Below are 7,915 nucleotides of genomic sequence, written 5' to 3'. Positions count from 1 at the left end.
AGTTCTGGAGATCAATGGATATGTTAACTATCTTGATTTAGTCATTCCACAGTGTATACATATATCAAAACATCATGTCGTGCACCATAAATATATACAATTTTCATGTTTTAACTTTTTTTTTTTTTGAGATGGAGTCTTGCTCTGTTGCCCAGGCTGGAGTACAGTGGCAAGATCTTGGCTCACTGCAAACTCCGCCTCCCAGGCTCATGCAATTGTCCTGCCTCAGCCTCCCAAGTAGCTGGGAATACAGCCGTGCACTACCACGCCCAGCTAATTTTTGTATTTTTAGTAGAGACGGGTTTTCACTATGTTGGCCAGGCTGGTCTTGAACTCCTGACCTCATGATCCGCCCGCCTTAGCCTCCCAAAGTGCTGGGATTACAGGCGTGAGCCACCACGCCTGGCCAACTGTTTTTAAAAAACAATAAAACTGGTGAGGCTTTACCCCTTCTCCACCACCCTTCCCTCCCTTAGACCCTGAGTGGTACTGACCCAGAGCTGGCCCATGTGGGGCCCACTCGCCTGATCACAGTTCATTGGTCCAGGAAGAAGCACCTAACCCAATTGGCTGTCTCCCAGGATTTTTAAATTTGTAAGCGAGTGAGTTCCTCTGGTGGAAGATGGACCCTGTGAGTGATTGTTCCCAGATGGATGGGGAAATTAGCCTAGAGAGACTGGAGAACCCAGGCCTCAACTCCCATTGTGCATGAAGCCCAGTGATATCTCTGTACTGCTTTTTAGTCCATTTTCTACCACCATACAGAATTCCACAGACTGGGCCAGACACGCTGGCTCACACACTTTGGGAGGCCGAGGCCAGCAGATCACTTAAGCCCAGGAGCTGGAGACCAGCCTGGGCAACATGGTGAAACCCCATCTCTACTAAAAATACAAAACTTAGCAGGGCATGGTGGTGTGCACCTATGATCCCAGCTACTTGGGAGACTGAGGCAGGAGAATTGCTTGAACCCAGGAGGCGGAAGTTGCAGTGAGCAGAGATTGCATCACTGCACTCCAGTCTGGGTGAGAGAGCAAGATTCCATCTCAAATAATAATAGTAATAATAATAATAATAATACATTTTAAAAAGAATTCCACAGACTGGGTTGAAAAGAAATTGATTTCCCACAGTTCTGGAGGCTGGAAAGTCCAAGAGCACGGCACCAGCGTCTTGTGAGGGCCCCGCCATGGCAGAGGATGGAAGGCAGAGGTGAGCATGTGAGACAGAGAGTGAAGTGGTACAGAATCATCCTTTTCATCAAGAACCCACTCCAGAGATGATGGCATGGATCCATTCCCGAGGGCAGAGCCCTCATAACCTAATTACCTTGCAAAGGCCCCACCTGCCAATGCCACCATCACAATGGCAATTAAATTTCAACATGAACATTGCTGGGGACATTTGAACCATAGCACTGTTTTGTCCATGGTCTGGGCTTGGAACCAATAAAATACCCTTTCCTCCCAAGCCTTCTTGAGTTGGGTGATGAAGTTCTGTCACTTCATCACCTCTTCCTGGGTGGCCTTCTGTGGAAGCTGATGCTATCGGCAGTATTTCTCAGCATATAGCCAGTGCTATCAGCATCCAAATCACCCAGGGCTCTTGAAAATGTCAGTGCCTGGGCCCCACCTCCAACATGCTGAATCAGATTCTCTGGGGTGGGCCCCAGGCTTCTGCAATTTTAACATTGGAATTTGGGCAGGATTATGACACAGTGACTCATGGCCTCTCTCCAGCTGTCCTGTGTGTCCTGCAGTTCATGCTGGTTAGTGTTGACGGGGTCTGAGAAACCCAAAATGTTGTAGCCCTGGGAGAGGGTATGTGGGCTTATAGCTTTGGGGAACCAAGGGGAGTTAAGAGCTGTGATACAAGTGCTGTGGGCGTTCCAGGCTGAGGTGGGGGCTGAAATCTGAGGAATGGAGGAGTATCTAGGAAAGTGGCTGGAAGCGGACAACCTTGTGCTGGCTGCAGCTCATTCTTAGTGGGCAGGTCTTAGCAAGTCATGTCACTCACAGCCCTGTTAAAAGATGTACTGGGCCGGGCACCATGGCTCATGCCTGTAATCCCAGCACTTTGGAAGGCAGAGGCGGGCAGATCACCTGAGGTGACGAGTTCGAGACCAACCTGGCCAACACGGTGAAACCCCGTCTCTACTAAAAATACAAAATTTAGCCAGCCGTGGTGGCAGACACCTGTGATCCCAGCTACTCAGGAGGCTGAGGTAGGAGCATCGCTGGAACCCGGGAGGTGGAGGTTGAGGATCCGTCTCAGAAAATAAAATTTAAAAAATAAAATAAATAAAATAAAATAAAATAAAAAGTTGAACCAAGATTGCAAAGTTCCCTTTCAAAACTCAAGCCAGGGGCCCTGTGAGGTGAATGATTTCCTTTCCCAGAAGGCTGGGCCCTGAGATTGCTGAGGGCACTTCCATGCAGGTGCCCCTTCCATCCAGGAACTGAGCTCTGCCCCCCTGTTGGTTTGTTCACTTTACTCCTCCCCCAGGGGCTGAAGTTGCTTCTGGGAAGGAGGCTGGGCACTTCTGGGCTGAGCCTTGTTTCCATAGCACCCAGCCACCCTGCCAGGAAGACACAGGTTTCTCCTGGTTGACTGTGAGAGGACTTTGACCCCCACCTCTGTTTCCTGCCACACTGCTGGGCCAGACCTAGGAGGAGGTACCAGGGCAAGCAGCACAGTGGGACTTGCAGGTCCTGGACCCAACCCTTTATTCAGACCTGTTGTCCTGGAAGTTTGGGCCCCAATCAACAGCAACAGCAGCAGTAGCAGGAAACTTTTGGAAATGCAAATTACTGGACTCCACCCTTGACCTCAATTAGAAACTCTAGGGTGGGGCCAGCCATCTGTGTTTTCATAAGTCCCCAGGTGTCTCTGATGCACACCAAAGTTTCAGAAGCACTTTATTGATTGTGTGTGTGTGTGTGTTCGAAATGGGGTTTTCTCTGTCACTGAGGCTGGAGTGTAGAGGTGCCATCATAGCTCATTGCAACCTCTACCTCCTGGCCTTAAGCAGTCCTCTTGCCTCAGCCTCCCAGGTTGCTGGGACTACAGGTGTGTGCCTGTTTTTTCTTTTGTAGAGCTAGGGTCTTGCTAATGTTGCCCAGGCTGGTCTTGAAGCCCTGGGCTCAAGCAATCCTTCCACCTTGGCCTCCCAAAGCACTCAGATTATAAGTATGAGCCTCCATACCCAGGCCAAGAACCTCCACGTTATTGTGTGATAAACTGTTCCAGTTTGCCTAGGACTCTCAGTTTTAGTACTGAAACTCTTTTTCTGCAACCTCTGTCTGCAAGCAATCCTCCTACCTCAGCCTCCCGGGTAGCTGGGACTACAGGTGTGTGCCACCATGCCCAGCGAATTTTTGTATGTTTTTGTAGAGACAGGGTTTCACCATGTCGCCCAGGCTGGTCTTGAACTCCTGAGCTCAAGCAATTCACCCACCTCGATCTCCCAAAATGCTGGGATTACAGGCATAAGCCACTGCTCTCACTCATTCATTCATTTTTTCAAAACCAGATCTGAGCTCCAGTTCTGGGAGCCTGGGGCAGCTTCTGATGCTAGGAGAGGCACAGGCCTGGGTACCACCATGGGTAGTAGAGGAGTGGGGTCAGCTCTGAACTTAGGAGAGTGATAGGAGGGAGAGGAGGCTGGGAGAGTGACAGGAGGGAAATTCTGTTGCTGCTGCTGCCGCCTTGAAGCTTTCCTGGGTAAATGGTGACAAGGACCACAACCCTCCTAACCTGGGCGAGGGCTTTGGGGGATTTCAAAGCACCTTCACTTATATCACCCTACTGGATTCCAAATTACTCCTTAGAGCAGTGCCCATAAGAACTATTGTATTTGTCCAGTTTCTATTTCCTCTGCCTGAGCTTGAGCTGCTTTGGTGGCAGGGACCATCCCAGTGTCCTCATCAAACCTTCAGTGCCCAGTAGAGAGAACCCTCGCCCCATCTTCCCGTCCAAATCCTGTATCTTCTGCAGGAGCTAGCTTCTCTGCAGGTACTGGCAATACGGAGCACACGGTCGATAGCTTTCCTCCCACCTATGGATTTCCTCTGGGCCATCACAGCCTGTCCCACAGACTGAATTTCAGCTCCCTGTCTTGCCCAGGGCACATCCTGTCTAACCATTCATGTTCACCCAGCTTTGCATCCTCTTCAGCCTCCCTGCTGTTTAAGCGAGGCAGCTGGCGGTGCAGGAAGAATATTCATTCATTTCCTAGGAGCTAAGGAGTCAGATCCCGGGCCCAGACTCCTGCAGTAAGTCGGGGCTTCTGTCACAAGGGCCTCACCTTACTGGCTTTGGCGCCCTCTAGTGGACGCAACGGGGTCTGCGGGGACCGCAGCCCTTTCTGTGACCCAGAAGCAAAACCAGCGACTTACGTGGCCATACATTATTTTTGAGTCCCAAATCTGAAGGGGTGGCCTGCCCCTCCACACCTGTGGGTGCTTCTCGCTAGGTGGAACGAGAGACTTGAGAAAAGAAATAAAGACACAGAGACAAAGTATAGAGAAAGAAAAGCGAGGCCCCAGGGGGCCAGTGCTGTGCTTCCAGAGGACCCACACTGGCACCGGTCTCTGAGTTCCCTCAGTATTTATTACCAAAAAGATAAGGGAGTAATTTAGTAGTAAGGCATACAGATACACAGAAATGTTACATTTTCCCAGGGATGGGCAGGAGACAGATGTTTTTCTTTTACTGAGATTTAAGGGAGTGGTACTGACCTTCAACCACAAGCAGGCTTTAAACATTTGGCTAACAAAGCACATTCCTTACAGCCCAAAATCCTTTCAACCTTGATTAGCACAGCGATGTTTTTAGTAAGGACAAGATTGGGGGTAGAGTCACAGATTAACAGCATCTCAAATACAGAGCCAAATGGAGTCTTTTAAACTTACTTTTATTTATAATAACACAGTAACAGGCTGACCTCTCTTTTTCCCCACACAAATCCACGGTCCAGTCACTCTCCCAACCCAGCTCAGCATGTCCTGTCCACTGCCTGCTCAATGCCGGACCAACACACCTTCACCTCACATCCACAGGGACTCAAACAGAGCCTCTTCCCCTCAAATCCCAGCCCCATACTCAACTGTTCGCACAAAAGCAAGCATGAAACAACAGCAGAATGAAACAACCGAAACTTCCCTCAAGATGGGGAGCATGCACTCTACGGAATATTATGAAATGGATAAAAGGGTGTGCTGGATTGGAAACATCTCCAAAAGCACATTAAAGAACAATACATACAACATGATGCCGACAAACCCAAGCCTGATCCATTGTTCACATATCCGTTTGAAATGTAGAGGGAGGGCTGGACACACACCAGGCTAATCATGGGGACCTCTAGGGAGGGATGGGGGTGGGGGAAAGGTGAAAGAGGCCTTTCCTTTTACACACCTTTACTGTGTTTTTGTTGTTGTTGTTTTGAGACGGAGTCTTGTTCTGTCGCCCAGGCTGGAGTGCAGTGGCTCGATCTCGGCTCACTGCAAGCTCCGCCTCCTGGGTTCATGCCATTCTTCTGCCTCAGCCTCCCGAGTAGGTGGGACTACAGGTGCCTACCACTTCGCCTGGCTAATTTTTTGTCTTTCTAGTAGAGACGGGGTTTCACGTGTTAGCCAGGATGGTCTCGATATCCTGACCTCATGATCTGCCTGCCTCAGCCTCCCAAAGTGCTGGGATTACAGGCGTGAGCTACCGTGCCCGGCCTATCTTTTTATATCTAAGGCAAAAGGTAAATTAAACAAACAATGCCTGTGTTAAAGGTAGAGGGTGTCCAGGTTCTTGGCATCTTGAACAGAGAATTGGAAGAGACACACAAAGCAAGGAAGGAATGAAGATTTTATTGAAAATGAAAGTACACTCCAGTGTGGGAGTGGGCCCGAGCTTAGGGTTCAAAAGGCCCTGTTACAGAATTTGGGGGAGTTTAAATACCCCCTAGAGGATTCCATTGGTTACTTCGGGTCTGCCCTATATAAACAGAGGGGATGAAGTAAAGTTACAAAGTCATTTACCTGGTACGCCCTATGAAGAGGATATTTCCTGTTATAGCTGAAATGTGAATCGGCCTTACGTTCCCTGCCCCCAGACCCTATTACCTGCCTCACCTGGTGCCAGGAGTTGAGTCGCTGCTGCTCTTCTAGGTGCTCCATGATGAGCAGTGCTGGCCACACCCACACCAGCCACCTTCCTGAGCCACCACCAGGCTCTCTAGTGGCGGCTACTCTACCTTGACAGCCTTGTCACCTCTCTGCAGCCTCTTCCCCTCACACCTGGCTGCTGCAGCCCGTCCCCACATCGCTCCCAGCCAGGTGTCCTTCAACAAGCGCCAGCTACTGCTCCTCTGTTGAAGAACCTCCATGGTGCTCAGTGGTGAGCACTCGGTGGGCTGATAGGCATCCGCACACCGCTCCTAGTGAGGGGCAATCCCCATTCTGTGAGCTGTCATGGGAGCCAGGGCCCCTCCTCCCACCTCAAAGGCTGAAAGGGGCAGCATTCCTCTCCTTTCCTGGGCATCTGGCTGACCCTGCCAAAGACGCGGGGACAGGAGCCTTCCCTCCCCGCTACGGTGCCCAGCACCCCTGCCCATCATTACAGCCGAGGCCTGCGGAGTTGTGGCAAAGGCTGCATTCAGCGATACTGCAGCCCAGTAGTGGTGGTGACCACAGTCACCTCCCAAGACTGTCCCTGGCTGTGGCTGTGGCCATCCAGACTCCTGGTCAGCTCCCTGAGCTCCCCACAACACTCCCAAGGACTCTTTTTCTACTTAGTCACCAGGGTTGGTTTCAGTTGCTGGCCACCTCCCTTTGGGCCCTGGCCAGGCCTGTGGAGCTAGTCCTTTCCAAGTGTCACAAGTGAGTGACTGTGTGTGAGCGACAGCAGGTCAGTGTGATAGGTAACCTGCGGTCCATGTAGGGAGATGGTGCCATACCAAGAAGCTGCCAGGACCCAGATGTTAACAGTCAGGGGATGTGACTTGCTAAAGGCAACCACGGGAGATGACTGTGCTGGGAAGATGATTCCAAGAAAACTGGAAACCTAGGAAGCTTGGTGAGCACCCACTTGGACCTTCCCTGGCCTGGCAGGGCCTCACCCTGGAGGGATAGCCCTGCAGCTTCCCCACCAGTGGGCAGGCCCTGGAAGGGCCTGGAGAGGAGAGGGGTCCCCTAAACACACTCCGCCCTAGGGCCTTAGCAGACAAGTGCTGGTGACCTATTATTTGTATTTATTGTAGTAAACAGTCACTTTTAGGCCAGGGGCTCACGCCTGTAATCCCAGCACTTTGGGAGCCCAAGATGGATGGATCACTTGAGCCCAGGAGACCAGCCTGGCCAACATGGCAAAACCCCATCTCTACTAAAATTACAAAAAAATTAGCCGGGAGTCGTGGCGGATGCCTTGTAACCTTAGCTACTGGGGAGGCTGAGGCAGGAGAATCGCTTGAACCCAGGAGGCAGAGGTTGCAGTGAGCCGAGATCGCGCCACTGCACTCCAGCCGGGACGACAGAGCGAGACTCCATCTCATAAAAAAATTCAACAGTCAATTTTAAGAGCAGTGCTCATTTCACCCCGCCTCTACCACACCCTCGGCAGGGCGGCTTCACAGGTGCCCTTCCTGCTGTCTGGGACCCTTTGCCAGCCTCCTCCCCACCTGGCCACCCTTCTTTCCAGCCAACAACGTGGCGCCTCGGTTCCTCCAGGTTCCTCCCTGCCTTGTAAAACCCCTGGTCTCCTGCCAGGCTCAAGAAATGCCCTCGGATCTCTTCCGTGCTTTCGCCCTGCAGGAGACACTGCCTAGGTCCCGCCTCCGTCATGCGACGGAGACTCAGGGAGCGCCCACGCAGGCCGGGCCCGGGCAAGGCTACCTCACCGCCGCTCGCCCACCCACCCACCCCCG

The sequence above is a fragment of the Colobus angolensis genome, unplaced genomic scaffold, assembly GCF_000951035.1.
Source record: "Colobus angolensis palliatus isolate OR3802 unplaced genomic scaffold, Cang.pa_1.0 Scaffold288, whole genome shotgun sequence".
NCBI lineage: Eukaryota > Metazoa > Chordata > Mammalia > Primates > Cercopithecidae > Colobus > Colobus angolensis.
The sequence above is the reverse complement of the archived record's forward strand: the minus strand, read 5'-3'. Positions refer to the sequence as shown.